Consider the following 23,482-nt stretch of genomic DNA (forward strand, 5'->3'; position numbering starts at 1 on the left):
ATCATTGTAATTTATAATTTTTATCATGTATGCAAAAAAGGAAATTTCACAACATATAGTACTGTGCAGGAGTTTCAGGCATCCTCTCTATATATGTCCCTAAGACTTTTGTGCAGTTCTGTATGTTGTGAATTTTGATGCCCTGTGGCTGCCGTTCACTACAATACATTAAAACAATTACTGTTACAACAAGTAGAAAATAATAAAAGAATACTGCAAAAAGTGAGGCAGAGTTCATGGGCCATTCAGAAATCTGATGGCGGAGGGGAAGAAATTGTTCCTGAAGCGTTCGGTGTGTGGCTTCAGGCTCCTGTACTTGGACAACCTCACGCTTTTTGCTCTTTGACTAAACGTGTCCGTATCCCCCTGAAGCTGCTTGGCATCCTCCTCACATCCTAAACTTCAGTGGCCTAATTCTGCTTCTATGTCTTGTGGTCTTATTAATAACTTCTAATTTGTCACATTATTGCACGCTTACTTAAAATCAAAACAATTTATCTACTGTGTTTCCTTTTTAATAGAATCTGCTTCTCAAGTACAATGTGTTTCTGTAAAAACGTAATCTGTCTGTAACTTTGTAGGGAGTATTATGTCTAGAGGTCTATCATGAAAAAAGGCAGGTTGTGGAACTTGTGCAGATGGATGGATTTTAAAATGCAGATAGAATAGGCCTGAGGACCCAAGTGGCTTCCTGACCTCACAATTAGTCCCTTTCACCCTCCTGAACATTATCAGAACCATCAGGATTAGTTCCTTATCCAGTAAGGTTTTGACAGTGTCAAAACTCCCTTTCAGTTCTTGTCCTGAACTGGTAGTGCGATCACTCGAATCGAACATGGTGTCCCAAGAGGCTGTCCATCGGTGGGTCGTTAGGTGCCTGCGGAGGCCTATCCCAGGGGTCCACGTGTTTAGGCTGGATTCCTTCACTGGAGAATGTCTGTGTGTAACACGGGGAGGCTGTTGTGTGGGCAGCCACCAGACAGTCCTCGACAGATCAAGGTCATGCTTTTGATGACTAGGGACCTTCACTGCAGCCTTCCTCGTCCTTCACTGCCGCTGTGATGTGTCATGATCTTCCATCAGCTCAACTGGATGAAGTCTTGCTTGGATCACTGTTTGTCTGGAACCTCTCCCTGGATCACGACTGACCCTACCAGGAGCTACAAACACAAGAAAATCTGCTGATACTTTAAATCCAAGGTGAAGCACACAAATGCTGGAGGAACTCAGCAGGCCAGGCAGCATCTATGGAAAAGAGTACAGTCGACGTTTCGGGCTGAAACCCTTCAGCAGGACTGGAGTAAAAACACTGAGGAGTAGGTTTAAAAGATGAGGGAAGGGAGCGAGGACCATCAGGTTAAACCTGGAGAGGAGGGATGAAGAGCTGGGAAGTAGATTGCTGAAAGAGACAGAAGGGCCATGGAAGAAAGAAAAAGGGGGGAGGAGCACCAGAGGGAGGCGATGGGTGGGCAAGGAGATGAGGTGAGAGAGGGAAAAGGGGATGGGAAATGGTGAAGGAGAGGGAGCGGGGGAACTATGCTGGAGGAACTCAGCAGGCCAGGCCGCATCTACTGAAAAAAATAAACAGTCAACATTTATCATCAGGACTTCTCATCTTTTTTTCCAGTCCTGATGGAGGGTCTTGACCCAAAACGTCGACTGTACTCTTTTCCATAGATTCTGCCTGGCCTGCTGAGTTCATTCATTCCCAGAGATGCTGCCTGACCTGTTAAATCCCTACAGCATGTTTTGTGTTCTACCAGGAGCTAAACTCCATATGGCATCAATATCAGGATCTCAGGAGCTCTCAAGCCCCTCCACCATGACAAGTGGTGATCTTTGGAGAAGGATTTGAATTAATGGCAAGCCGAAGATCAGCATCTCCTTAATGATGAAACAGCCTGTTTGCCAGATCCACAGCAAGATCAATAAGTTCTCACAGAACACTTTACAATGTTATCAAACACCTTATTGAAAATCTATTGCAGTGACTAAACTGATCTAAAAATATACACCATCTGGAATAGCAAAAATACAGACCTTGTATGAATCATAATTCAGATATGTGAATGCAGGATAGGGGCGTGATTGCTGTCAAGGTCAAAGTTGAGTTTATTGCCACATGCACTGGTGTGATGAAAAACTTACTTGCAGCAGCATCAGATACATAGCCCTCACTGGACAATTAACCATAGATTACACAAAATTCTACAAGGATGAACACAATTGGAACAGAAAGATCCATTATTGTGATCATAAGCTGGCATGGCAGTGTAGCCGTTAATGTAACGCTTCACAGTGCCAGCAACTTGGGTTCAATTTCCGCTGCTGTCTGTGAGGAGTTTCTACATTCTCTCCAAATTCCAAATTCCAATTTCCAAATTCCAAAGCTATAAGGGTTTGTAAGTTATTGGGATGTCAAGTTGGCGCCGGAAGCAGAGTGACACTTGTGCTCAATGTTTCCCCCAATTTGTAATGACCAGTGTGCTCAAAAATCTTGGGCTATGTAGAGAGACATTTATTTTAACAGCTAGCAAACCACTGTCAGCAAAAACTTTGATCTCCTCTGGGTTTGATCATTTTCGCTCTCGTTTATCTGCACTCTCACAAAATGTAGGTAGCGGGCCTGTAGCAGGTAATGCAGAATTTTCTTGCTTCTGCACACCATCCATATGTGATTTCCTTGCTAAAAGTTGCTTTAAAAATTCAATTTTCCAAATATCACTCCACTTCTTCCCACTTGCAAATTCTCCAGCAACTTTTGCATCGCAAATACACGCAGGTAACACCAGTTTCTGTATTGTACATAAATATTTCTCGTAGCTGCATGTTCCTGACCTCATGAGCTTTTGGTGTAGCAGTTTCTATTGTTTCACTAAGTCATTCCGCTTTAATGAACAAAGGGCACTTCATGCCCTTTGCCTCTTTGGAATTTGAAATAGTGAATCAATAATTTCTTCAATAAAAACAGTATAAATAGGTCAGTTCTAAAATCTGCAGACAAATCATTGCAAACTCCAAGTTGTCAACACCATTTGCACCAGAAACTGGAAAAGGAAGTATGATTGTGTATAATCATGAAATATACTTAACATGTCCATGAGGTAGAGAATGACAACGTTTTGTGTGCAGTTTAAATTCCTTTGTGCGCTGGTAGCAAAAGATGTGTGTGCACACACACCCTTGAGAGAACATCGTTTGCGTTCTGCTCAGTGCACATCCTCGGACAGTGATAATCTTACCATTACTGCCTGAAGCCTTCTAAAGATCATTCTTGGGTATCTTCAATACAGAAGTAAGCCCTGGCAAGTTAAATCTTTCCTAATAACGACTCAGTGTGGGTTGCTGCAGTGCAGTTACTGACTATAACTGCCAGAGTTCTGGATCGTTAATCCAGATATGTGTGTTCAAATCCCACCACATCAGCCAGGAAACTTAAATACAAGTCATTAAATTCACTCAATGGCCGCTTTATTAGGTACAGGAGATACCACTGAGTGTACTTCTGTAAGTTTGTGATTTTCTGCTGTTGTAGCCCATCCACTTCAAGGTTCGATGTGTTGTGCATTCAGAGATGTTCTTCTACACACCACTGTTGTAACATGTGGTTATTTGAGTTACTGTCACCGTCCTGTCAGCTTGAACCAGTCTGGCCATTCTCCTCTGACCTCTCTCATTAACAAGGCACTTCCGCCCACAGAACTGCCGTTCACTGAATGCAGAAGAAATGTAATCTATGGACTGACTATCGAGTGATTGTTGGTGCCAGACAGGGTGGTTTGAGTATCTCAGAAACTGCTGATCTCCTGGGATTTTCACATATAGCAGTCTCTAGAGTTTATAGAGAATGGCATGAAAAACAAAAAAAAATCCAGTGATCGGCACTTCTGTGGGCAAAAGCACTTTGTTAATGAGTGAGGTCAGAGGAAAATGACAAGACCGGTTCAAGCTGACAGGAAATTGACAAGTAACTCAAATAACTAGGTGTTACAACAGTGGTGTGCAGAAGAGCATCTCTGAATGCACAACATGTTGAACCTTGAAGTAGAAGGGCTACAGCAGCAGGAGACGATGAACATACACTCAGTGGCCACTTTATTAGGTGCAGGAGTGTTCACCTAGTGTATTTTTAGTTTAAATTCAATTTACAAGTGTTCCTTTAATTAGTCTCTGGTTGCTAGGGATTGTTCTGTCTTCAAAATACTCAGGACTACTCCGTTAACGCACAGCTTTTCATTGTTTCAGTTACTGCTTTATTTTGCCTTTCCATTAGCACACTCCCCCTGTTCCATGTGAGGTGAGTGCCAGTGTGACAGCTGGTTTCTGATCCAGTGCCGCTGCCAGTACCCTGTGAAACAGAAGGGAACCCCCTCCTCCCCACTCCTCTCCGAAGTTTTGTGTTCACTCTCCCGATCGCCTGTGTTTTTGGGTCTGGATCTTGAGCCTCCCAACCGGAAGGCCTTTCAACACTCATACCCACACCCCCCACCCCCCAATTTACTTGGCTTGGTGGCCAATGTTTATGCCTCGCAAAGTTTTAAACACTAGACAAGAACTTTAAAAAGGTGTCAAGTAAATACTTTTGTATGCATGAATATTTAGATATTCTGAAATACACAGATAAGTACAGAAGCAGATTCTGAGAAGGTTTTGCATAATATGTTAATTACATTCACACAAATTGAGAAGTTTGGACTTGTGTGGGAGAGGTCCGGAACAAGAGCAGTAAGTCAGCATGTAAACTGAGAAGAAGGCGGAGGTAGAGCAAATGTAATAACAGAAATGGGACGACAGGTGAACATGGTGAAACAAATAGTCAGATACAGTCCTGAGCAGAAGTCTAAACATATATATATATAGATAAAGCTAGGTTGTCTAAGAGGTTTGCACAGTACTGTGGTAATTTTATGTCTTGCACTGTACTGTTGCCACCATGAAAAACAAATTTCATGACGTCTGTGGGTAATGATAAACCTAATTCTGATACGGGTCTCTATTGTGGACTGAAAGTGGGAAGGGGACAGGGAGAGGGGAATCATGGTTGGGAAAAGGGGAAGGGAGTGGAGAGGGAGCAGGAAGCACCAGAGAGAAATTCTGTAATGATCAATAAACCAATTGATCAGAACCAAATGACCTTGCCTGGTGTCTCAGGGCTGGGTGTGTCAGAACTTGTGCCACACCCCACCCTACCCTTGGCACTCCTCTCCACCTGTCCCACCCTCCTCCAGCAGCACTGTACCCTCGTCAATCCCTAACATCCTCTGCTCCCGCCAGATTTACAAACTTGCTCTCCTCTCCATGTTGGCAAATACAATGCTGTGCAAAAGTCACAGGCACCCTAGCTACATAAATGTGCCTAAGACACTTGCACAGTACTGTGTATATTTATTGCATTGCAAGGTGTATAACACACAAGGAAGATGAGCTTAGTGTCTAGAATTACAGAAACTTAGTTAAGAGAAAGGCAAAGTTCATAAGTTCAAGTAAACATATTATTGAAGTATATATATGTTACCATATACTATCCTGAGATTCAAGTTCAAGTTTATTGTCATTCAACATGTTTTCAACTAAACAAAACAACTTTCCTCTGGGACCAAGGCTCAAATCAAAGTACACTTGCAGCGCACAATGCCTTGCAAGCATGTACAGGGAAAAAAAGAAATACAGTAGAATTTACAGAAACCTATATATAAACATGGCTGATAACCTATGTGCAAAAGAAGAACAATAATACTGAGAAAATAATAATAATAATAAACTGTGAGTAAAAATAATCATACTGAGAACATGAGTTGTAAAGAGTCCTTGAAAAGTGGGTCTGTTGATTGTAGAATCAGCTCAGAGTAGTATTGAATGAAGTTGTCCACACTGGTTCAGGAACCTGTTGGTTGAAGGGCAATAACTGTTCCAAAATGTGGCGGTGTGGGACCTGAGGCTCCTGTATCTCCTTCCTAATGGTAGTACTGTAGTGAGACGGGGGCATGTCTGGATGATGGGGGTCTTTGATGATGGATGCTGCTTTCTCGTGGCAGGGCTTTATGTAAATGCACTCAGTGATGCTACACCAGCTCCAGAACCCACCAAGTATGGGACAAGTATTTCATTTGTTACGTACCCCGTAAATGGGTCACTTACCAGCAAAGATAGAGAGGTCCGTTGAAGTCTGATGGTACTATTTTTAACTATTTTAAAATATTTTAAACTAATTTATTGATAAAAATACACAAAAATAATATCAATGCAAACACACAGATAATATATGTCGTCAATACTAAATCTAAAAGCGTGGGTATAATAATAATCAATAAGAAATAGCTCTATTGTTGTCTAGGGGATAATGTATTGTCCGATGGAAATATATAAGTCACTTTAGTTCATTCAAGCTGCAGCTTTTTGGTTGGAGAGAAAGATGGTTAAAACTTGCCCATTCCTTTTATGATGTCAATCCTTCGAGAGTCGTTGGGAGTTGATTTCCCCGTTGTTAGCTAAAAACCGTTCTTCCATGGTAAAGGCCCACCGATTCCGGGGCAAATGGAAAAGGACGCATGTGGCCTTCCCACCGGCTTTCGCTATTACGGGATCGCTAGCGTTTCTTCTGGTGCGTCTGAGGGGCTGTGCCCACAGACCCTCTTTTATTCTGACTCACAGGGTCTCAGATGTCAATCAGGTTGGGATGATGCAATCCCTCCACCAACCCCCCTCGGTTCATTGCCTGGGGGGGGGGGGGGCTTCGATGAATCGTACAGCATTCAATACACAATCCTGTCTCCAAAAGAGAATGACCTGTTCTGTGGCTTTTTATCTCGGAGGCCCAGGAAACATTCCAATCATTGAGGAATCTGTGTGTCTGTCTCTCTCATTTCCTGGGTCTCCTGACTCGAATCAATAGCGATCCTGCGATTCGCAAAAAGGAGGGGGCCACGGGCGTAACACATTTAATCACTGAGTTTGTGTTGGAGGTGACACTGGCTGAATTTTCTCCCTGTGTTAACAATAATAAACTATCCCTGCAAGTGGCACAAGTGCTACACCTGCCCATTCACCTCCCTTTGGGGTTCCATACAGTCCTTCCAGGTGAGGCAATGCTTCACCTGTTGGGGTCACCCATTGTGTCCGGTGCTCACAATGTGGCCTCCTCCACACTGGTGAGGCCCATTGTAAGCTGAGGGACCACTCCATCGAGCACCTCCACACCATCTGCCAAAAAACGGAACATCCTGGTGGCCAACATTTAAATTCGGATACACATCCTAGTTCTCATATGCCAGGCCATGGCCTCCCCTTACACCACAAAGAGGCCACCATTAGGGTGGAGGAGCAACACCTTATATTCCATCCAGGTAGCCTTCAACCTGATGGCATGACTATCGATTTCTCCTCCCGGTAAATAAAAATTCCTTCCCCCACTCCAGCTTCCTACCTCTTCTCACCTGCCTATTGCCTCCCTGGAGTCCCCTCCTCCTTCCCTTTCTCCTATGGTCCAATCTCCTCTCCTATCAGATTCCTTCCCTTTACCTTTCCTACCAACCTGGCCTCACCTGTCATCTTCTAGCTGTCCTCCTTCCCCTCCCCTCCCTCCAGCTTTTCATTCAGGCATCTTCCCCATTCCTTTCCAGTCCTGAAAAAGGGTCTCAGCCCAAAACATTGACTGTTTATTCATTTCCATAAATGCTGCCTGACCTGCTGAGTTCTTCCAGTATTTTGTGTGTGTTGCCCTGTATTTCCAGCATCTTCAGAGTCTCTTGTGTGGATAATAAACTAATTCCAATTCCATTTCTCCCAATAACACCTTTCAGTCTCTATCTTATTGTTGCAATCTTTCTTTCCCCTTCATACAGGGTACTTAATACATCTCCTCATACAGACTCAAATATTCACCCTGATTCCAGTACCTCACATTTATGTGGCCTTCTATGTCATCTGAGGGGGTAAATTAAGTTTGGGAGAGAGCAAGAGACCAGAATTGAGGGAGTGCTGATTGTTTGAGGTTTTCGAAATGGAAGAGACTGAAGTAACAGTGAAGGGAGAGAAGAAGGTCGAGCTACAGACAACCTGCTGGAAGATCTCGGCTTGTTGGGCTGCATCTGTGGGACAAAAGGACTACATCATATCTCTCTCTCTCTCTCTCTCTCTCACTCACACCACCCCCTCCCCCCCCCCCCCCCCCCACACCCCGGAGCTGCTCCAGCAGATTGTTTGCTGCTCTGGATTCCAGCATCTACTGTGAGAACGATCTATTAGGATCTCCATGAGAACAAGGTGGGTCTCGAACCATGACCTAAGGGTATTGCTGCCTTCAACAAGTGCAAGGTTAATGAGTAAAGAGAACTCAGCGTAAAGCAGGACACACTGCACAGAATGTTCTTTGAATGCATATTGACTGAAAGGGCAAATCAAAAGGGACGTTTTGAACAGCTCCCAAATGTGCTTCAAGTCTTCCATTTAATCACCCAGTGCTTTGACAGGGATCCTTTTAATTCTGTTTGAATGATCATGCTTTGAGGCAGCTCAAGTCTGTTTCCAATTCGATGCTCTCCTGTGTTAAATGACGAGCTGTCACTCTGTGGGCTGAAGGCCTGCTGTCTAGCTGGGCACTTTGGGCACGTTTGTCAGATTATTGCCCACTTGCGGCCCAGTGTGGTGGGGGCTGTCTCTCTCCCTCTCTGTGCTGTGACTCTATCTGAGACGGTGTACCTCTTGGTGAATGGATGCAGGCTTTTTCCTCCTCTGCTTGGCTGGGTGAGACTGGAAGAAGAGGTTATAGGGTTACTGTAAAAGGAGAAGTATCTTAAGGGGAATATGAGGGGTAACTTTTTCACTCTGAGGATGGTGCTTGTGTGCAACAAGGTGCCAGGAGAAGTGGAAGATGTGGATTCAGTTGTAACATTTGAGAGAAGTTTGGATGGGTAGGTGGGTGAGAAGGGTTTGGAGAGTTATAGTCAGGGCGCTGGTAGATGGGACTTGGTGAAAGAATGGATCAGCATAGATTAGATGGGCAAAAGGGCCTGATTCTGTGCTGTGGTGCTCAAAGATTCTATCTAGTACAAAGAGAGTGACCCTCGATACCAAGTCCTGAGTGTTGTCTATTTAATAATTCAGTAATATTTTTAAATATAATACAAGCATGATAAAATCTGCCGATGCTGGAAATCCAAAGCAACACACACAAAATGCTGGAGGAGCTCAGCAGGTCAGGCAGCATCTATCCAAAAGAACAAACAGTCGATGTTTTGGGCCAAGGCCCTTCATCGACACCTGATAAAAGGTCTTGGCCCAAAATGTCGACTGTTTACTCCTCTCCATAGATGCTGCCTGACCTGCTGAGTTCCTCCAGCATTTTGTGTGTTGCTTTGTAAATATATTGTTTGATTAAGCATTCTTTGTTCAGTGAAATAATTCTTCATGAATTATATGTACAAATACATGAGTGGCACACCTCTTTATGCCACCACATTACAAAGTGCACAGCTCACTGAAGTAAAATCGAAGCAAAGACGGGCATTTCTGACTGTTTTTCTTTCAATTGTTCTCTTTTGTTTTGGAGTTATACAATATAACACTGAGTTTGAAATGTTGACTGTTTATTCCTGCCTGGCCTGCTGAGTTCTTCTAGCACTTTTGTATGTGTGCTCCAGACTTCCAGCATCTGCAAAATCTCTTGTGTCCTTCATACCACTGATGGAAGTTAACTTTAAATCTGCAAAATGCATTTCTCTCTACAATTCATTAATGCTCTTTACAATGCCTATAAAAAGCTATTCATTCCCCCTTGAAAGTTTTCATGCTTTATCATTTTACAACATTGAATTACAATGGATTTAATTTGGCTTTTTTGACACTGATCAACAGAAAAGACCATTTCATGTCAAAGTGAAAACACATTTCTACAAATTGGTCTCAATTTATTACAATTATTAAACACAAAATAATTGATTGCAAAATTACTCACTGCCTTCAAGTCAGTATTTAGCAGATGCACCTTTGGCAGCAATTACAGCCTTGAGTCTGTGTGGATATAGCTCTCTATCAGCTTTGCATATCTGGACATTGCAAGCTTTCCCTATTCTTCTTTACAAAACTGCTCAAGCTCAGTCAGATTGCATGGGGATCATGAGTGAACAGCCCTTTTCAAATCCAGATACAGATTTTCAATTGGACTGAGGTCTGGACTCTCACTTGGCCACTCCAAGACATTAACTTTGTTGTTTTAAGCCATTCCTGTGTAGCTTTGGCTTTATGCTTGGGGTCATTGTCTTGCTGGAAAATAAATCTTCTCCCAAGTCGCAGTTCTCTTGCAGACTGCATCAGGTTTTCCACCAGGATTTGCCTGTATTTTGCTGCCTTCATTTTACCCTCTACCTTCACAATCCCTCCGGCCTGCTCCAGTGTAGCACCCCCATAACACGATGCATCCATCACCATGTTTTACAGTAGGGATGGTGTGTTTTTGATAATGTGCAGTGTTTGGCTTAAGCCAAACATAGAATTTAGTCTGATGGCCAAAAACCTCAATTTTGGTTTCATTAAACCATAGAACCTTCTCCCACATGCCTTCTGGCAAACTCTAGCTGAGATTTCATGTGAATTTTTTTCCAGCAGTGGCTTTCTCTTTGCCACTCTCCTGTAAAGCTGCGACTGGTGAAGCACCTGGGCAACAATTGTTGTACGCACAATCTCTCCAATCTCAGCCACTGAAGCTTATAACTCCTCCAGAGCTGTCAAAGGACTCTTGGTGGCCTCCCTCACTAATCCCCCTTCTTGCACGGTCACTCAGTTTCTGAGGACAGCCTGCTCTAGGCAGATTTACAGCTGTGCCATATGCTTTCCATTTCTTGTGAGTGACATAACTGTACACCAAGGGATATTCAGTGACTTGGAGATGTTCTTGTATCCATCTCCTGACTTTTGCTTTTCAATAACCTTTTCGCGGAGTTGCTTGGAGTGTTCTTTTGTCTTCATGGTGTAGCTTTTGTCAGGATACTGACTCACCAGCGGTTGGATCTTCCAGATACAGGTGTATTTTTACTACAATCACTTCAAACACCTCGACTGCAACAGGTGATCTCCATATAACTAATTAAATGACTTCAAAAACCAATTGGCTGCACCAGTGATGATCTAATGTGTTATATTATAGGGGATGTTTCATATTTGTAATTAATTGGGATCACTTTGTAGAGATTTGTTTTCACTTTGACACGAAAGAGTCTATTTCTGTTGATCAGTGTCAAAAAAGCTAAATTAAGTCCATTGTGTTTCAATGTTGTAAAACAACAAAAAGCTTGAAAATTTCCAAGGGAGAGGGGGTGAATATTTTTATAGCCACTGTATATTGTATGATCTATATGGACAACTTTTAAAAGGAGAGAAACTGATTATATGTGAGGGAACATTTTAACCTTTGAAAGTTATAAATGAGCAAACATGGTAACAGCCATGACCAGCCTATTGATTATAAAGAAAGTAATGGATTGATTTGATTACTACCTCGATGGATATGACTTTCTCTTCCTGCAGTGGGCTCTATTTGTTCCCACTCTCCAGTCAAGTTCAGGTTAATTGTCATTTCAATCGTATACATTTATACTGCCAATGAAATAATGTTCCCCCAGACCATGGTACACAACACACTACGTATAACTCACATATATAAAGTAATATTACCAAAAATAAATGAACAGATAATAAGGTGTGTTTACAACACAAGTTAAAAAGTAAACATTATTATGCTACTGGTGCTTCATACATGGTGAGACCTGCGTAGAGGCACGGCCTGTGGGGAAGAAGTTGTTTGCTAATCTACCAGTCTTTGCCTTAATGCTACGGTACCTCCTGTACCTCGACAAACAGTTGCAGCAGTGGGTACTATCTACAAGATGCACTGCAACAACACACCAAAGTCCCTAAGGCAGCACCTTCCAGGCCTACCACCACTCCCATCTAGAAGGACGAGAACAGCAGATAGCTGGGAACACCACCACTTGGAATTCCCCCTCCAAGCCACTCATCATCCTGACTTGGAAACATGTCGCTGTTGCTTCATTGTCGCTGGGTCAAAATCATGGAATCCCCTCCCTAACAGCACTCTGGGTGTAGCTACACCTCAGGGACTGCAGCGATTCATGAAGGCAGCTCAGCAGTTTGCTGTCAATGCAATGCTCCTCAGACAGGATGAAGAGATCATTACTCCCCAATGCCGTTCGGCTCTACAATTCAACCACCAGGGGCAAGACATGTTAAAGTGCCGGGGTTAGGACTGAGCTTAAGTTACCACTCAATGCACTTTAGTAAACTATTTAAGAACTTTTTAAAAGCTATTTATTAATGCTTTTTGGGAGGGTGATTTTAGATGCATATCATATTTATACTGAGTTAAATACTGTATGTAATTAGTTTTGCTACAATAAGTGTATGGGACACTGGAAAAATGTTGAATTTCCCCTTGGGGATGAATAAAGTATCTATCTATCTATCTATCTATCTATCTATCTACAAGGTCAACTAGGGATGGGCAATAAATGCTGGCTTAGCTGGCAACACCCACATCCCGTAAATGAATAAATAAACAAAACCTCCTGCCTGATGGTGGAGATCAAAGAGATTGTTGGATGGATACCGTACCAGGGATCATTGACGATGCTTAGGGCCCTGCGTACACAGCACTCCTGGTAAGTATCTCGGATGAGAGACCCCGAAGACCCTCTCAGCAGTCCTCACAATCCATTGTGGTCAGATATCTTGCAATTCCCGTACCAGATGGAGATGCAGCTGGTCAGGACACTCTCAATAGTACTCCTGTAAAAATTGGTTAAAATGGAGGAGGGAGTGCAAAACAAGTCCCAATCCCTCTGCTGTTCCTGTGTCTTTTCTGTCCACTAAGTAATATTGTTAGTGCCTTCGTAATCCCAGAGCGCACAATTAGAAAGCGGGCTTCATTTCGGAGTTACTGCTGCCATAAATTTTGCTGCTGTGCTGTTGAGGTCAATGGAACTGATTTTCAGACTCTGAATACAATTCATATGTAGCACATACAACCTGGTGTGAGCTTCTGCCTGTGAGCCATCTATTCAGTGGGTGAGCCTGATTGCAGAAGCAACCAGGAAGCTTAAAAATAAATACACCCTGTGGAGTTCTGAGTCAGTCTTAATGTTTAAATAATTGTGTGTATGATTGGTGCTGATGACATCATGGTGTTGCACACTTCGCTCTTGAGTCATTTGGGAACTTTGCCCTGGCATTTACAAAGGTGACATTATCTCTTTAACAAATTATTTGCTTCACTTCCCATGTGGCTGTGCCATTAATAAAGTGAATGTTTTAAGTTTGCCTTAGTGTCAGTCAAGATATCTTATGGTCTATAATATCTTTTACAGCTTATTTTAATATGATTTAAAACATTAACAATTAATGACAGGCTTTTTTTAGCTGATGTAGTTGTGTCTTAATTTTATTCCTATGTTTTAATTGTACAATGACAAATGCATATTATGGGATAGGCAGCCTGACCTGCTGGGTTTTTCCAGGATTTCTTTGTTTCTATTGTCGACTTTCAGCTTTATATTTTCATGGTTCCCATTTTGAAGCTGGCCCCAAGTTAGCACAAGCTGTGGAATTTGCAGCAAGCAAATTCTGTTGTCCAGCAGCTAATTAATAATTTTTGTGTTGCCGTCATTGGTCTCAATAAAATCAATCTACCAAGACCTAGAGATCTCATTGGTGTGGACAACAGGACCATGTAACCTGCTTTGGACTTTGGTTCAAGGATGTGGATTGGGTCAAAATGTGTGGTTCCTGACATTCAGTCAGAGTAATATCATCGGGTGGTTTGGACAGACAGTCAGAATGATCAACTCTCCCAGACCTGAAAGAAAGCGCCATTACATCCAAAGTTTATAGAGCACAAAATAACAATTCGAATGTAAGTATGTATGGTTTTGTGCAAAAGTTTTGTACTGGTACGTATAGCTAGAGTACCTAGGACTTTTGCATAGCACTGTAGTCATTTTATGAATTGCTCTATTGCTGCTGCAAAGCAAAAACAAATTTCATAATAAATGACCCTGATATGTGTCTGTTGTGGCTTCAGAGTTGAAGGGGGCAGGAAAAAGGGAATTATGGCTAGGAACAATGTCCCCTCTAAGGTCTGAACGTGTGCGTGCACACACATCTTTTGCTACTAGCGCACAAAGGAATTTAAACTGCGCACGAAGGATCATCACCCTCTACCTCGATGGAATGTTAAGTGTATTTCATGATCACACACAACAGCATTTCCTTTTCCGGTTTCCGATGTGGACGGTGTTGATAACGTGGAGTTTGTGATGATTTGTCTGCAGATTTTAGAACGGGCTTATTTATACTGCTTTTATTGAAGAAATTATTCAGTGTGCACATGTCATTATCGCTGGGCAAAAAAATTGCACAGCACAAGATTTTTGTACACTGGTCATTATAAATTAGAGGGAACATTGATTGGGAAAAGGGGAAGGGAGACAGGAGAGAGCAGGAAGCACCAGAGAGACCATCTGTAATGATTGGTGATAAGAAGGTTGATGTAGGTGCATTGCCGGGTGAATAAACCAATTATTTGGAATCAAATGACCTAGCCTAGTGTCTCAGGGCTGGATGTGTCTGAACCCATGCTGCCCCCCACCATCCCGGCATTCCTTCTCTGCCATCTGTCCCACAACCATCCCCTGGCGCTCCACCCTCGCCAGTCCCAACATTCTTTGCTCCCACTAGATTTACAAACTCGCTCTCTGCTTCATGTTGATTGTTCTGGGCTCCCTGCAAATGTCGCCATGCTTCCAGCGCTAAAATAGCACGACTCACTAACCCTAGCCATACACCTTTTCTTGGAACGTGGGAGGAAACCCATGCAGTTACAGGGAGAATGCACAAACTCCTTCAAGGGAGTTGAACCCCAATCGCCAGCGCTGTAAAGCGATGCGCTAACCACTACAGTACTGTCCTGTCCCCATTACGCAGCAACGTTCAAGTCGAGCTTTTCACCATATCTCGGTACGTGTTACTATTCTGATTGTACTGGAGAAGTTCCCCATAGTGGGTGAGTCTAGACCAGAGGGCACAGCCTCAGAATACAAAGGCATCCACTTAGCACAGAGATGAGGAGGAATTTCTTCAGCCAGATGCTGGTGAATTTGAGGAATTCGTTGCCACAAATGAGTGTAGAAGCCAAGTCATTGCATCTATTTAAAGCAGAGGTTGATAGGTTCTTGATTAGTAAGGGCATCAAAGATTCTGGGGAGTATGCAAGAGAATGGAATTTGGTTGGATAATAAATCAGCCGTGATGGGATATCAGAGTAGGCTCGATAGGCTGAATGGCTTAATTCTGCTCCTATGTTTTATGGTCTAAGTTGCTGAACTTGTAGGAGCAGGGAACTAACAAAACTTGTTAAGCTTCCTTCGTTTTCCCTAGAAGCTGCTGATTGGTTTCATGCGCAGGAGTGGCGATTGCTACCACTTCCATTCTCTGCAAAGCCTGGCTCTTCCTGGATGGAAATGTTAGGGGAGAATTTTGGCTTGAAGGCTTCACTGTTCAGCGGGCTGGAGGATGACTGACGATGGTTCCTCTCCATGGAATCTGTACAACTCAGTTTCTTTTCCATGAGTCACTTCCTGCTTGTGATGGATGGTAAACACAGGCTGAGATGTGCAGGCTGCTGTTCCATTGCAAAGCTTAGCATCTTCCCGGAGGGAGGGGCACCGAGCCTGGGAGCACGGGTGAAGCGTGGGCTGACACAGGGGAACAGACCCAGCTTCTGACTGGGGCAGAAGATAAGTGACCTGTGATCAATGTGATCACTTGACCCCAGTTCTGATTGATGTGGGGTGGGGGCTGCACGGTAGAATAGCGGCTAACGTAACGCTTTACAGCACCAGCAATCGGGGTTCAATTCCTGCTACTGTCTGCAAGGAGTTTCCTTTGGATGCCTCAGGTTCCTCCTTCATTCCATAAAACCATCAGATATAGGAGCAGAATTAGGCCATTTGGCCCATCTAGTCTGCTCTGCCATTTCATCATGGCTAACTTATTTCCCTCTCTGTCCTAATTCCAAGGACGTGCAGGTGAGGGTTAATAAGTCGTAGGCATGCTACATTGGTGCTGGAACCATAGCGACAATCGCGGGCTGCCCCCAGCACATCCTTGGACTGTGTTAGTCGTTGATGCAAACGACACCTTTCACTGTAAGGTTCGATGTGCCTGTGACAAATAAAGCTAATCTTTATCAGAATCAGGTTTATTATCACCGGCATGTGTCGTGAAATTTGTTAAACTTAGCAGCAGCAGTTCAATGCAATACATGATAATATAGAAAGGAAATGAATAAGTGAATCAATTGCAGTAGGTATATAGATGTCTATTAAATAGTTAAGTAAAAATGGTGCAAAAATAAAAAATAAAAAAGTGAGATAGTGTTCATGAGTTCAATGCCCATTCAGAAATCAGATGGCAGAGGGGAAGAAGCTGATCCTGAATCGCTGAGTGTGTGTCTTCAGGCTTCTGTACCTCCTTCCTGACGGTAACAATGAGAAGAGGGCATGTCCTGGGTGGTGGGGGTCCTTAATAATGGATGCCTCCTTTCTGAGGAGGATGGAGGGAGAGAGGGAAATAAACGGAGATGGATAACAGAACTAATGGAGGGAAGCAGAAAGGAATGAAGGAAGAAGAGACTGGACACAGTGCTCAGGAGCCCAATCTGTTACCTTTTCCAGGCGGTAGATCTTTGCGCCATGTGAATGCCGGTCCATTGGTACCATGTTCTAAACTGCTACACCAGCATCTGCCATGTCACTTTCTATTTTAGATGTGCATAATGCACAAGCTGAGTCTCCAGGGAGCAGGCTTGTTTGTGTGATGTTTTACTGATTTACCATCTGTGACAGTGTCTATTCCTGTCATTAGTAAAGCTTTACGAAGTGTACCGCTGTAGGATGCTGCAATTCCCTGCACAACAATGTCTCTACTTTTTGAAAAAATTCAACATTCGTGCCCATCAGATGGATTATGAGGTGTTGCTCCACCAACCTGAGTGTGGCCTCATGGTACAGCTGGAAGACTGACGTGTCGGAATGGGGATGGGAAGTAGAATTGAAATGGGTGGCCAGCGGGAAATCCCGCTTTTTGTGGCAGACGGAGCGAAGGTGCTTGATGAAGCGGTCTCCCAATCTACGTCAGGTCTCGCCGATATACAGGAGGTCACACCAGGAGCACCGGATGGCCTTCTATCCTCTTCTATCAGCTTCCTCCTTCTCCATCCCTTTATCTCTTCCACCTATCAACTTCCCAGCTCTTTACTTCAAGCCCCCCTCCTCTCCCAGTTTCACCTATCACTTACCACCTTGTACTTCCTCCTCCTCTCCCCCACCTTCTTACTCTGACTCCTTCTCACTTCCTTTCCAGTCCTGATGAAGAATCTCATCCCAGAACATCGGCTGTTTGTTCCCGTCCATAGATGCTGCCTGACCTGCTGATCTCCTCCAGTACATTGTGTGTATTGCTCTAGATTTTCAGCATCTGCGGATTTCCTCATGCTCTTGTTTTGTTGATCTGTTGCTTGTGTTGTTCTGCTGAAGGTGGGGGATCATGTCACATTGGCACTGGAATGTGTGGTGCCACTTGCGGGTTGGCCCTGGCACGTCTTTGGGTTATGCTGCCGTTTGCGCAAATGATGCATTTCGCTGTCACTTTCAGTGAGCATCAAAGGAACCTGAATCTGAATGTGTTTTGACAGCTGTGCCTTGTTGAGCAGTTCCCAAACTGGGTAACTCACGTGTGCCCGCTGATGCCAGCCCTCAGTTGCCAAAGACTTAATTAAATTCACTTGCACAGCAAGTCCAGATCAGCTCCTACTATCTGGACTTATAAGTGCCCAGGCTTGAGGCCACTGGAAGCTAAATTGCATTGATATGCCTTTTACAACTCTGTTAGGATGGCCCAGAGCACTTTGAGGTGAACGGAGTACGGTATATTTGGCGCGTAATCACTGCTATGATTTAAGAAATGAGGTGCATGGTTGTATCCCGCACCCACTCCAGAATAACCAGCACGTTTCCCACAGCAGCAGTGGCCAATACCAGAGGCCGAATGTTTAAGGTGAGGGGAGGACAATTTAGGGAAGATTTTTGTATATATAATATTTTCGGTAATATTTGAGGCTGTGCTTAACCAGCTACTGTGATGCCCCAAATTTCTTTTAAACAAGGAAATCAAGTGTATGTTTAGCTGATTTAAGGTTGAAAATGAGCAGAGTAAGGACAGCCATAAATTAAGTCATTCCTGGATAGGGAGAGGTTGTAGGGGTGTTGAATGAGTCATCTGTCAGGGTTAATGTTGTGGAGTTGCACAGGATTGACATTAAAGGTCGGGGAGGTGCTGTAGTAGTCTGGCGTACTGACCACTATCTTGCTGAGGCCCAGCGCCAACTCAGACACCTCCTCTTACTTACCCCTCAAACAGGATCCCAATAAGGAACACCATGCCGTTGTCTCCCACACCATTGCCAACCTTATTGACTCTGGGAATCTCCTATCCACCGCCACTGACCTGATAGTTCCCACACCTTGCCTCCCACCCAAGATCCACAAACCTGCTTGTCCAGGGAGACCCATTGTTTCAGCTTGTTCCTGCCCCACTGAACTCACATCTGCATACCTCAACTCTGTTTTATCTCCCCTAGTTCAGTCCCTTCCCACCTACATCCATGATCCCTCACACGCTCTTGATCTTTTCAAGGATTTCAAGTTCCCAGGCCCCCATCGTCTTATTTTTACTATGGATGTTGGGACCCTGTACACCCCCATCCCCCACCCAGGAGGCCTCAAAGCTCTCCTTTTTTTTTTCTGGACGCCAGACCCAACCAGTTCTCCTCCACCACCACTCTCCTCTGCCTAGCGGAACTTATCCTCACTCTAAATAATTTCTCCTTTAGCTTCACCCACTTCCTTCAAACAAAAGATGCAGCCACGGGCCCTCACATGGGTCCCAGCTATGCCTGCCTGTTTGTCGGCTACGTGGAACAGTCCATGTTCCAAGTCTACACTGGTGACTGTCCCACACTTTTCCTAACTATATCGACGACTGCATTGGTGCTGCTTCCTGTACCCATGCTGAATTCGTCAACTTCATCCACTTTGCCTCCAACTTCCACCCTGCCCTCAAATTCCCCTGGTCCATTTCCAACACCTCCCTTCCCTTTCTCAATTTACGCTGTCTCTATCTCCGGAGACAGCTTATCCACCGATGTCTATTACAAACCCACAGACTCTCACAGCTACCTGGACTACACCTTGTCTCATCCAGTTACTTGTAAAAACACCATCTCCTTCTCTCAATTCCTCTGTCTCCGCCACATTTGCTCTCAGGATGAGGCTTTTCATTCCAGAATGAAGGAGATGTCCTCTTTTTTCAAAGAAAGGGACTTCCCTAGAATTTTATTATTATAAATCCCAGACTCACTGTGAGTGAACTAATCTGCTGGGTCTTGCTGAAGTACTTAGGCAGTGGTGCTGAACAATCCATTCAAACCCACAGATATTTGGATAAAGGAAGCACTAACTCACAGTGCATGGATCATGTGTAACGTAGGTAACCTCTGTGGCACAAGTCCGCCTTCACTCACAGGTGTTGTTCAGTCGACAACTATGTCATTGTCCTTTGTCAATGAAGTGGATCTGTTCATTAGCCGCAAGCACTTTGGAAATAAAGCAGGGTTTGAACCAGTGGTTTTTCATTCAATGTATAGAAGTGCACCCGACTTTGTATTCAGAGGCACACCACTGGAATGGGAGGTTTGTGTCTTTATTGGGAGCGCAACTAACGGCCACTTTCCTTGTGATTTCCAAATGGGAATTCCTTGACCAAGTGGGAGCAGCAATCGGAGAACCATGGGCAACAGTGGCTAAGATATCTTTTGATTTTAGTTGGTTGAGAACCCTGTGCTGTTCCCCCTGTAGTGTGATCACTGGGGTCGAGTATGATTCTCGAGTAGCTGCAGAGGCCGATCCAGCTACATATATTCTGGTACGGTGTGGACAAGAGCAAGTAGTGTTTGTGGTTAGTGGTTGGGTCTTTTTGGCGGTTCATCTCCCTGTGGACTGAGTGCTGGAAAATCAGACAGGTATAAACAGGTACTTGATGGCTGGCATGCGCATAGTGGTGCCTCTTTCCCAACTGTATGATCTGATATTCTTGATGAGAATGTAAAACAGACTCTTTGCTGTCTGAGCCCCTCTTAACAAACAAATACAATTATCTACAGACAAGGAATCCAGCTGAGTACTGTGACAGAGGAGTTGTCCACTTGACTCATCCACTCAGTGCCAGCAGTTAAGCTGCACTCAAGCCTCCTCCCTTCCTTCCTCATCTAACTCTATCAGAATATAGTCCCCATAAAAAGTATATACCCCCCCCCCACCCGGAAGTTTGCATGTTCTATTGTTTAAATCCACTGTGATTCAATGTTTTGACACTGATCAACAGGAAAAGACTCTTCTGTGTCAAAGTGAAAACAGATCTCTACAAAGTGATCTAAATTAAATACAAATATAAAACACAAAATAATTGATTACATTAGTATTTAGCCCCTTCAAGTCAGTATTTAGTAGATGCACCTTTGGCAGCAATTACAGCCTTGATTCCGTGTGGATAGGTCTCTATCATCTGGACACTGCAATTTTCCCTCATTCTTCTTTCCAAAACTGTTCAAGCTCTGTCAGATTGCATGGGGATCGTGAGTGAATAGCCCTTTTCAAGTCCAACCACAAATTCCCAGTTGGATTGCAGTCTGGACTCTGACTTGGCCACTCCAGGACATTAACTTTGTTGTTTTTTAGCTATTCCTGTGTAGCTTTGGCTTTATGCTTGGGGTCACTGTCTTGCTGGAAAACAAATTTTCTCGAAGTCGCAGTTCTCTTTCAGATTGCATCACGTTTTCCTCCGGTATTTCCCTGTATTTTGCTGCATTCATTTTACCCTGCACCTTCAGAAGCCTTCCAGGGCCTGCTGCAGTGAAGCATCCCCACAGCATAATGCAGCCACCACCGTGCTTCATGATAGAGACGGTGTGTTTTTGATGATGTGTGGTGTTCGGCTTACACCAAACATAGTGTTCAGTCTGATAGCCAAAAAGCTCAATTTTAGTTTCATCAGACCATAGAACATTCTTCCAGCTGGCTTCAGAGTCTCCCACGTGCCTTCCGGCAAACTCTAGCTGAGATTTCCTGTGAGATTTTTTTCAACAGTGGCTTTCTCTTTGCCACTCTCCCATAAAGTTGTGACTGGTGAAGCACCTGGGCAACAGTTGTTGTATGCACAGTCTCTCCTATCTCGGCCACTGAAGGTTGTAACTCCTCCAGAATTGTTATAGGTTTCTTGGTGACCTCCCTCATTATTCACTTCCTTGCACAGTCACTCAGTTTTTGATGATAGTTGACTCTAGGCAGATTTACTGCTCTGCCATATTCTTTCTATTCTTGGATGATTGACTGTACTCCAAGGGATATTCAGTGACTTGGAAATTTTTTTGTATCCATCTCCTGACTTGTCCTTTTCAATAACCTTTTCACAGAGTTGTTTGGAGAGTTCTTTCGTCTTCATGGTGTAGTTTTTGTCAGGATACTGACTCACCAGCAGTTGGACCTTCCAGATACAGGTGTATTTTTACTACAATCAGTTGAAACACCTTGACTGCACACAGGCCTCCAAAAACAGATCTCCATTTAACTAATTATGTGACTTCTAAAACCAGTTGGCTGCACCAGTGATGATTTGGTGGGTCATATTAAAGGGGCTGAATACATATGCACAATCAATTATTTTGTGTTTTATATTTGTAATTAATTTAGATTGATTTGCAGAAATCTGTTTTCACTTTGACACAAAGAAGTCTTTTTCTGGTGAGCAGTGCCAAAACAAGCCATATTAAATCCACTGTGATTCAATGTTGTAAAACAATAAAACGTGAAAACTTCCAAGGGTTTGAATATTTTTATAGGCTCTGTAAACCAAGAGATGCTAGAGGAACTCAGCAGATCAGGCAGCATCTATGGAGGGCAATTGACAGTCAACATTTCAAGTCAAAGGAACATGATTATAAAGCACTGCACCAATCGTTATGCTACCCCCAAGACCCTTCATTTGGATTGAAAGGCTGAGGGGAGATAGTGAGGTAGACACAATACTGTAGGCCATAGGAACAGAATTAGGCCATTTGGCCCATCAAGTCTGCTCCATCATTCTGTCGTGGTGATTTATTGTCCTCCTCCACCCCATTCTCCTGCCTTCTCCCTGTAAGTTTTAACTCCTTTACTAATCAAGGGTTTATGAACCTTTGCTTTAAATATACCCAATGACTTGACTTCCATGGCCTTCTGTGACAATGAATTCCACAGATTCACCATCCTCTAGCTAAAGAAATTCCTACTCATCTCTGTTCTCAAGGAACATCCTTCTATTTTGAGGCTGTGCCCTCTGGTCCTAGACCCTCCCACTATTGGAAACGTCCTCTCTATATACACATTTCAATATTCAGTAGGAGATTCTCCTTCATTCTTCTAAACTTTAGCGATTATAGTCCGGAATCTGTAGCATGAAGGAGGCCATTCAATCCATCAACTTCATGCTGGTTCCAAGCAACAATCCCATCAGTTTCATTCATAAGAACATAATAAAGTAGCCATTGAGTGTATGTCCATGGAAGTATAGTAGACTACTGGAAATACACTTGGTGCTTATTTCATTAGCTACCTCCTGTACCTAATAAAGTTGCCACTGAGAATAGGTTCCTGGTCTTCTGCTGCTGTAGCCCATCCACTTCAAGGTTTGACAAATTGTGCATTTAGAGATGCTCTTCTGCACATCATCTCTTGTAGCACGTGGCTATTTGAGTTACTTTCACTTTCCTGTCAGTTGAACCAGCCTGGCCATTCTCCTCTGACCTCTCTCGTTAACAAGGCATTTTCACCCACAGAATTGCCACTCACTGTTTTTTGCACCATCCTCTATAAACTCTAGAAACTGTTGTATGTGAAAATCCCAGGAGATCAGCAGTTTCTGAGATACTCAAACCACCCCATCTGGCACCAATAATCATTCCACGGTCAAAGATCACATCTCTTCCCCATTCTAATGTTTGGTCTGAACAACAACTGAACCTCTTGACCATGTTTGCATGCTTTTATGCATTGAGCTGCTGCCACACAACTGGCTGATTAGATATTGACATTAACTAGTAAGTGTATCTAATGAAGTGGCCATTCACTCCTCTCTGGAGGTTTGCTGTCATTCCCAAAGTTACCCAGATGTAGTAATGAGTTGCCTTTGGAAATTACAGATATAGAAGTGTGAACATTTACACCAAAATCTCTTTTTGCCCCAACAGTTTAGTCCTTATTAGTACGTGTACCTTCTGTACATCAAAAGAGGTCATACCTTGCCTAAATATTGCACAAAATGG

The 23,482-nt window shown here is 43.5% G+C and overlaps 1 protein-coding gene and 1 long non-coding RNA gene across 6 annotated transcripts in view; one reads left to right on the plus strand and one right to left on the minus strand.

The window, feature by feature from the left end:
• LOC132380296 (uncharacterized) overlaps positions 1-13,113 on the minus strand; it is a 28,400-nt gene extending 15,287 nt beyond the window's left edge. Inside the window, exon 1 of the long non-coding RNA XR_009507727.1 lies at positions 12,625-13,113. This is a non-coding gene — a long non-coding RNA (uncharacterized LOC132380296). The remainder of the gene's footprint in view (positions 1-12,624) is intronic.
• Positions 1-23,482, plus strand: part of aatkb (apoptosis-associated tyrosine kinase b) — a 327,637-nt gene that overhangs the window by 109,396 nt on the left and 194,759 nt on the right. The window lies entirely within an intron of this gene.

The sequence above is a fragment of the Hypanus sabinus genome, chromosome 23, assembly GCF_030144855.1.
Source record: "Hypanus sabinus isolate sHypSab1 chromosome 23, sHypSab1.hap1, whole genome shotgun sequence".
Classification (NCBI taxonomy): domain Eukaryota; kingdom Metazoa; phylum Chordata; class Chondrichthyes; order Myliobatiformes; family Dasyatidae; genus Hypanus; species Hypanus sabinus.